This window comes from Camellia sinensis, chromosome 2 (assembly GCF_055761805.1).
Source record: "Camellia sinensis isolate YWXY chromosome 2, ASM5576180v1, whole genome shotgun sequence".
NCBI lineage: Eukaryota > Viridiplantae > Streptophyta > Magnoliopsida > Ericales > Theaceae > Camellia > Camellia sinensis.
This window is the reverse complement of record NC_138962.1, coordinates 203,149,349-203,158,293: the sequence shown is the minus strand read 5'-3', so window position 1 is coordinate 203,158,293 and position 8,945 is coordinate 203,149,349.

The window sequence follows — 8,945 nt, the reverse complement described above, 5'->3', positions numbered from 1 at the left end:
GGATGGTGGGTGGTGGTGGCAGGTGGGTGGTGGGTGATGGTGATAGTGGTGGTGGTGGTGGGTGGTGGTAGCAGGTAGATAGCAGGTGGCTGGTGGCTGGTGGTGGTGGGTGGCTGGTAGTGGCAGGTGGTGGATGGTGGTGGTAGGTGGGTGGTGAGTGGTGGTGGCGGGTAAGTGGTGGGTGATGGTGGCGGGTGGTGGATAGTAGTGGCGGGTGGCGGGTGGTGGCGGATGGCAGGTGGGTGGTGGTGGTGGTGGCGACGAGTGGGTGGCAGGTGGGTGTGTAGACGTACCCCGAGAACTCCTCGGCTCTGCGTGCGAGGGCGCGGAATCTTGTTTGCTCTCTAGCTACAACAAGTTCGGACTCATGTCACGGTTCTAAATCTAATCTCACAATGTGCGATGTAAAATTGATAAATCACCAAAGAGTCCAAATCCGGCAAATCGTTTTGGAAAACTGATTTTTAATAAAGAAATGCCAAGCATGGACTGTTTTGCCAGATACAGAGTCGCCACCTAAATATTTTATTTTGAGGGAATTTAGGAAACCTTGACTCGTGCCTAAGGCCATGTGTCCGTCATCGCCAAAGTTGCCTTGGCTCGGGAACTTGGGTAAGAGAGGGAAAGGTCATGCAATGAGCACCCTCGCGCGCCTGATCAAAGATCGGCCTGTACTAAGCATGATATTTTATTTTTGAAAACACATGTGTTCTTATTTCGGTTATTAACCTAGAATTACTATGTGATGTGCACAACATACAAGTATAGACTAGATCGCCTAATTTGGGACAAAACATTGCATGTTCGTTTGTTTGACAATGGTTTGAAGTTTGCTACTCGTAAGTAGGCTAAGACGAGGATTTGATGAATTGTTCCAATCCAAGTAATCCAACCTTCACCCACAGGCATTCAAGCAGTTAAATCAAATAAGTAGTTAGCCTCATGGCAAGTATGCTTTTATGGCAATCAGTAACACACATGCAGTATGCTAAAGCGTAAACACTCACAGTGTACTCCAAGCCAAAACAAAGAATTAGTTAGAAATCATGCATGATCCTAGTTCATGTTAAGATGGCTAATGCAACACATGCGAAAATGCAACTAAGATAGGCTCGGCTATCCTAAGAGTGTCATGTGAAATGCAACTTGGTACATGCATTCAAATTGAAATTGAAATACAATGCAATTAGTATGATGCGTTGAGCCCGGTCCATGCAAGACAGATGAATGGATGCACGAATGCAAGCATAAGGTATGCTAAATGAAATATACCCTAAAACTAACCATCGTAAGCGGTTAAGTAAAAGGAAGAAAGAAATGGGGATTGGAAGACATGCATCACACACACGCACGCTTATTACAACAATACGCCCTCTCGACGGAGGGACCAAATAAGAAGCTAACTAGTTAATCTAAGCTAATTAAACTAATTATTACAGAACAAACTAATTAACTAATCGTAGTTAACTAATTATTACAAAATAAATTGAAATAGCTAAACGCATTAACTATTAAAGTACAAAACAAAGCATAAGCTAGCTATCTAAGCATGGCAGCTAAGGAAAGCAATAAAACAGGAGCCTCGAGAGGGAGAAGAATGCATGCATGCCCTGTCGCCTCGTTCGGAAATCCAATGCGATGCCCCAATTTGCCTCTGTTTTCAATTGTCCTCAGAACACTGCACAAAGCTCCAGAAAGCTGAAACTCCATCATAGGAACCTGTGGAAGGGCTGCCGACCAGTTGTTGAGGAAGGAGACCACCTGCCAACCACTTTCTGTGCTGAAAAACCAGAAAAAGTGGTCGGCCAGTTGGTAATACTAGTCGGCCGACCAATTGTTGCTGCTGAATTCTAGTTTGCTACAACAGAGAGCAAGAAAGGGCATGGCAATGTATTTGCAAGATATGTGTGCACAACCACCCTCCCTATCATGTCATGAACTCAAGGGAGTGCGGTTTTCGACCCTTGGGCCACCAATTGCGCATTTCAATGCATGATGGCCGAGAGGCGAAGTTGCACAATTCAATGTAAAATGAATGCACAAATAAACACATAAATGCCTAGAACTCTATCATGTATGATCAAGAGCGTCGGCGACCGGGAATTAAGGCACGTTTCATCACTTCAAGTATGAAACGTTCCTTATTTCCCGTGTTTGGACTAACACCTATTCCAAACAACAATGTAACAAATAGCATGGCATCCACAATGCAATCTGACATGATCAACTTAACAAAGCAAATGGCATGCGAACAATGCTAATGCATGTATGCACAATGCAATGCTACAAGGGCAACTTAGCAATGTTAGAGACATGCATACTCAATGCAAAGAAACAACTTGGCATACACAATGCAAATAACCACATGGCATGCACAATGCAATGTAGGATGGCATACTCAATGCAACGAACAATAAGCATGCGAACAACATGTAAATACACATGCTAAATGGACCTAAACCAAAAGGGGGTAGACCTCAGTCATGCCCAAATCAGTGGCCATAACACCAAAATAAAGACACAAAATACAAAGTATGCATGCACAATGCATTGGCCATTCAACTAGGCCTAAGAGCACAACCCTCAAGAAGGCTCAAAGAGTGACAAATGCAGAAGTGTAATAACACTAAATACTCTGAAATTAAGGTAAGAAATGATGCCAAATTATTCAAACAAAGCAAGCATGGCATGCAAAGGTCCTAAAACATGAAAGCTAATAAGGAGGACTACAAAGGAGGCATGCAATACATGGAAAAAAGGCACGAACCAACCACAAACAGAGCTCAAATAGGTCTAAACAAAGACCAAAACATGCTAAGTTAGGGGCTCAAAGGCCTAGGCAAGATGGCATACATGCTAAGCCATAAACTAGGCAACAATGCACAACACTTAAAGGCATTCAAAGCATGAAAGAAGTGGGAACATGGCAATGTTATAAGCTCTGAAATGAAGTATTAAATGATGCCAAATCATCTAAATAGCTCAAAGATAGCATGCATGAGTCAACAAAACACAAAGCTAGCAAGGCCAATTGCACTACAGCTATACAAAGCATGAAGGATATGGCAAAGGCAACTCAAAACAGTCCTAGAACATGTCAAAATGATACTAAAACATGCATGGAAGGAAGCCAAAACAAGCTAGCATGAAGGGCATAAGGCATGATGCATACAAGGCAAATAAGGTGGATTACACTACACCTATTAAGACCAAGCATGAGATGACTTAACCAACAAAAATCAGAGTTATATCATGGCAAGATAACCCCAAATAAACACAGAAATGATAGCTCGCAAACTAAGGCATGAAGACATACGCAATGGTTCACGTTAAGGCATAAAGGGGCAAACCCTTCAACGCATTGAATAAGTGAAAGATGCAAATACATGAGCATGAAACATGGACTGAAATCACATAATAAATTATGCCAAATCATTCAAATAGTCCAAGTAATGCATGCTAGTAGACTTGATGCACAAAGCTAACAAGCTAGAACGCATGACAACTATACAAAGCATGCATGCATGACCAAGATAACATAAATCAGAGCTAAAGCATGTTAAAACATGGACAAAAGCTTCTTAGAGTTAAGCCAAAAGCATGCTAGAATGACATGTTAAAACATGATGCATGTTAGGCTAAATCATGGAAATGCACTATAAGTGCATGGAGCATGCAAGAGATGACCAAACCAAACCCTAACAGAGGTATGACATGGTAGAACATCACTAAGAACATGCTGAAATGGACTCAACATGTCATGACCCAAACCCGCCCCTGTAGGTTTAGCACTGTAACCAGCTAGTAATCCGTGAATTACTAAAGGCCTTTGAACAGATTAGCAAATAATAAGGGGCTGCGGAAGCAATAATACAAAATAGACAAGGTCCAATGAGCTGTGACAACGTACATGGGACAGAACATTTCAAAACTTATTTATATATACATAAACATGCCAGTCCAAATGCACAATATTTACAAGGTATTTACGGAATATACTTCCTAAGACCTGACTTACAGAGCGTATACAAAGACTAGCATGAATACAAAAACAACCATATAACGAGACTTCAATCGGAACCTCCTCGGGAGGCACAACGGTTGGCTGACAAAAACAGAACAAAAGGCCGTCAACTTTGGCCCTGGTCACCCGCCGGCTCACCTACATACATAATATAAACTGTAAGCGAAAGCCCAGTGAATAATAATAGAGTAAAGTGGTTTTATGAATGATGTCCAGCACAAGTTAGGATCCAGTATTTAAATCAGAACATATTCAGACTTCAAAATAGAAATAGATTTAGATACACACTCATGTTCATATTCAGATTTTGCATAAGATCATATGAGGTACACCCATTAGCTATCAGATTAATTTGGTCCAGAGACCCACATGCATAGTTGGTTCCAACGACCATAAAGGTCCATATCTTGTGCGCAAGTAGCCATGGTATTGTTACACCCAGGCAAGGGCCACGTGTAGATTGGCCGCGATATTGTTACCCCCGGGCGAGGGCCACGTGAACTAAGGGTGCCACAAATACTTTTCAGAAATTGGACATTCATTCATAATTCGTAAGATAGCATTTCAGAAAACAGATCATACCATACCAGTCAGAAAATACTTAAGTTAAACATAACGTTACAGAGTTATTACTCACAGTGGGCCTTGAGACAAACAGACGGAGCAGATTAGTCAGACAGGACACGACACGTGACCTACAATACACATAACAGATGCACACTTGAAACACACGTTCTAATTGTACAAAACTTACTTCGTTGGCTCTTAGTGTGTTTCTAATCTCTTATCCTTATTATAGAGTCTTAAACATGGCTTAAAAATGCCTAGGATGGAATGAGGATGCAAGAATGCGTTGAAAATCATTTCTCAAATTTTGCTGAAGATAAGGTCCACGCTCGAGCGTGGCTTTCCCCGCTCGAGCGGACATGCAGACAAAGAAGCTCCGTTCGAGCGTGGACTTCCCCGCGCGAGTGGACTGCAAACTTAGGAAAAAGTGTTAGATGCATGAAATTCACGCTCGACGGGCGCTCGACCCCCGCTCGAGCGTGTGACACAGACCCTCGCTCGAGCGTGGATTCCCCAGCTCGAGTGGACTGCAAAACACACAAACTTCTGGGTATACGCATTTCATGCTCGAGCGTGACTTTCGCCGCTCGAGCGGAAGTGGATGTACTCAGGCTTCACGCTTGAGCGTGAAAGTTCCCGCTCGAGCGTGGGTTAATTTTTTGGAAAATCCAGATTGACCTCCAAGTATGAAAATCAACCTTTAAGCCTTCAAAACTCATTTTTCTGGGCCAATATTTGAGGAAACATATAATAACTCATAAAACAACATGTATTAAAAATCATTTCAAGAAATCATGGCCCAAGAGCAACCCAATTTGTGCAAAATCAACATGAACTTTATGAATATGCTATTAATTCAACATGCAAGAACCTCTTTGAATTCAAACCCTTCAAAACATAATCAAACTTGATAATTTGATGGACAACAAGATGAATGACCATAATGTGAGTGAAATTAACACATGCATGGTAAAAATCTTAGAATTCAACTCAAAGCACGGAAATTTATGCATACATGCACGGATTGACTCTCAAAACAACACCTTGAGCTAAGTCTACACTTTAAATACCAATTTCACCATGAATCTAGCAAGGACAACTCAAATTCATAATTAAAAGGATGAACTCCCTATCTTAGGTCTTCGATTCCAAGTATAGAGGCTCAATTATGCAATTATTCTACAATTCTTCAAGTTCTCCAAGTAATTTTCTAGATGAAACCAAACTTCTCCTCTCTCACTCTCTCCTACGGTTTTGGTCTCTCAAAGATGAGCAAATGACATGAATTCAAGCTCAAGACAAAGTTTAACAAAGTGGTCCACTAAGTGGCATTTTAGTAATAAACTTAACTAATGTAATTTAACGTTATTTAATCTAATTTAATCATACCAAATCAAATTTTAATTAAACTTACCATAAATCACATATATTCTTACTAGTATAAAACACTAATCAATTTCTGAATCGGTTGCCGATGAGGTTTTCAATTCGCAGTTCAAAGTCAAAACATGAACAGATTATTTTATCGCGAACAGATCATTTTATCGCAAATAGATAGAAACACAAAAATAATACAATACACATGCAAATTAATCCCAAATCCTTCCTAAATTAACATCAGACATAATTAAGTATGGATTAACGTTAATTAGAGGTTGGGGTTGTTACAGTCTTTCCCCCTTAAAAGAGTTTGGTCCTTCAAACTCGAATTACCTTCATTCGGAATCAACATTGGGTCCAATGGGAACAAATCCGGATATCTCTTCATCATGTCTTCCTCGGTTTCCCAAGTTACATAGGTTCCTCCGTGGTTTTGCCAATCAACTTTCACCAATGGTATTTCTTTATTCCTCAACTTTTTGATCCGGCGATTCACAATTTGGATAGGCCTTTCCTCATAAGTGTAGTCATCTTTCAAAAGCACATGTGTCAGTTTGATGACGTGGAGTGGACCCCTCAAATATTCTCGTAGCATTGATACATGAAAGACGCTATGCATATTTTCCATTACTTGAGGCAAGGCTACCCGATACGACACTGGATTGATCTTTTCAAGGACCTCATAAGGCCCAACATACCTTGGCGCCAATTTGCCCTTAACACCAAACCGAGTTTGACCCTTTATTGGCATCACTTTAATGAACACATGGTCCCCAACTTCATATTCTCTATCTCTTCTTCAGACATCAGCATAGCTTTTCTGCCGACTCTGTGCAGTTTTCAGACGTTGCTGGACCAATTTCACTTTCTCGGTTGTTTCTTGCACAAGTTCCGGTCCCAACAAAGGTCTATCACCTACTTTAGCCCAACATATCGGAGAAAGACATTTTCTTCCATACAAAGCTTCGTAAGGAGCCATTTCAATACTTGAATGGTAACTGTTGTTGTACACAAATTCAGCTAATGGCAAGTAGGTCTCCCAATTCCCCTGGAAGTCTAACACACACATTCTGAGCATGTCCTCTAAAGTTTGGTTAGTTCGTTCAGTTTGTCCATCTGTCTGTGGGTGATAGGCACTACTTAGCCTCAGTTCAGTCCCCAAAGCCTGTTGCAAACTCTGCCAAAATCTTGATACAAACTTTGAGTTCCTGTCAGACACAATAGATATTGGTACTCCATGCAATCTCACAATTTCAGTTATATAGATATTGGCCAATTTATCAGCGTTATAAATAGTTTTGATAGGTAGAAAATGGGCAGAATTAGTTACACGGTCAACTATAACCCAGATAGAGTCCATACCTCGAAAACAACGAGGCAATCCCACAATGAAGTCCATGGAAATGGAAATGTGCTCCCATTTCCATTCCGGTATTGGGAGTGGTTGTAGCAAACCAGCGGGTCGTTGATGTTCAGCTTTAACCTGTTGGCAATGTAGACATCTAGCCATAAAGTCTGCAACACTCCTTTTCATTCCAGGCCACCAAAAATTCTGTTTCAAATTATGGTACATTTTCGTGTTCCCCGGATGCATAGCAAATTTACTATTGTGAGCTTCGGTCATAACACGTTTCCTCAAATCATAACAATCGGGCACACAAAGACGGTTATGAAATTTCAGCACATCATTTTTAAACACAAATCCTGGCCTCGGCTTTGAATCAAATTCCTCCGTAATCTTTTTCAAGTATTCATTCTCGCACTGTTTCTGTTTGATCTCGTCAAGAATTGTAGGTTGAGCGGAGATAGCAGTTAACAGCTGTAGACACCTCATTTTTGACCGACCTTAAGACTTAGACATCACCAGTTGAGCGCTTGGTGATGTTGCATATTGTGCTCGTTCTGAGGTTTCAGAGTCTCGGCTGCGAGCCTTGCCTCCGAACTTCGGGGCTCTTTTGTGCTTTGCCTCGGTTTGCGAACCAAGTCCTGTTTTCTTTGTTTTCTCTTCTCGAAGGGAGGGAGAGGTCTCGTAGATCATCTCTCAGTGGCCGTAGGCTACGTTTCGTGGTCGTAGGCTATTTTTTCCATTTGGAGCCCGGTTTTCGATTTTCGGAGCCGTCGGCCGTGTGCCTCGGTTCGGGACCGCTTAACCACCTCCGTTTGCTCCGATTTTTGGTGCACACCTTGCTTCCTCCCTTTTGAGGGACACTGTGGCCCGGGAGACCACCTTCGTGGTCATACGCCACTTCTGGTGCCTAACAACCTGTTTTCGGGGCCTAGGACTGCGCGTTTTGGCCCCCGAACCTTCGTTTTGCATCCGTCTTGGTCTATTTTTGGTGGGGACCCTATTTTCACTATTAGGGAGGGGGTAGTGTGGTGGCCGGCCACCTTTTCCCCTGAAAAACTAGTTTTCTCATTTTCTCTCTCCAAAAGCCGATTTTCTGACCGAAAGCTGGTTTTTTCCACTTTTGAGCCACATTTTCTGGCTTTTCATACCACCATTGTGTCGTGCTCATCTGGGAGGCCACCAATATGGGTAGGCCGGCTAGAAATTCATCTTGACCCTTTTGAACCTTGCTTAAAAGCTAGCTTTTCTCTCTATTGATTCACATTTTTTGGTTTTTCACTACACAGCTGTGTTGCACTCATCTAGGAGGCCACCTTTTTAGGGTGGCCGGCCAGAAATTGTTGTTGACCTTTTTGACCCCTGGTCGGCCGACCAGGGGGAGTGGCCGGCCGGCCACTTGAACTGGCCGGCCTGCTTCTTGCTTTTGCTCTCTCTGAGTGTAATCCAGCTGTGCCAACTGGAGGCCATTTGGTGCATCCTCCATACACGTGTATGGAGGATACTTGGGGTCTCTTGGAGATGTTTTGAAGCCTCTCCTCTATAAAGAAGAGGCTTAGCTTCATATCTAAGGGTTGAGCAATTTTTGTGAAGGCATATATCCTCCACCCTCCATAGTCACTATTCCAA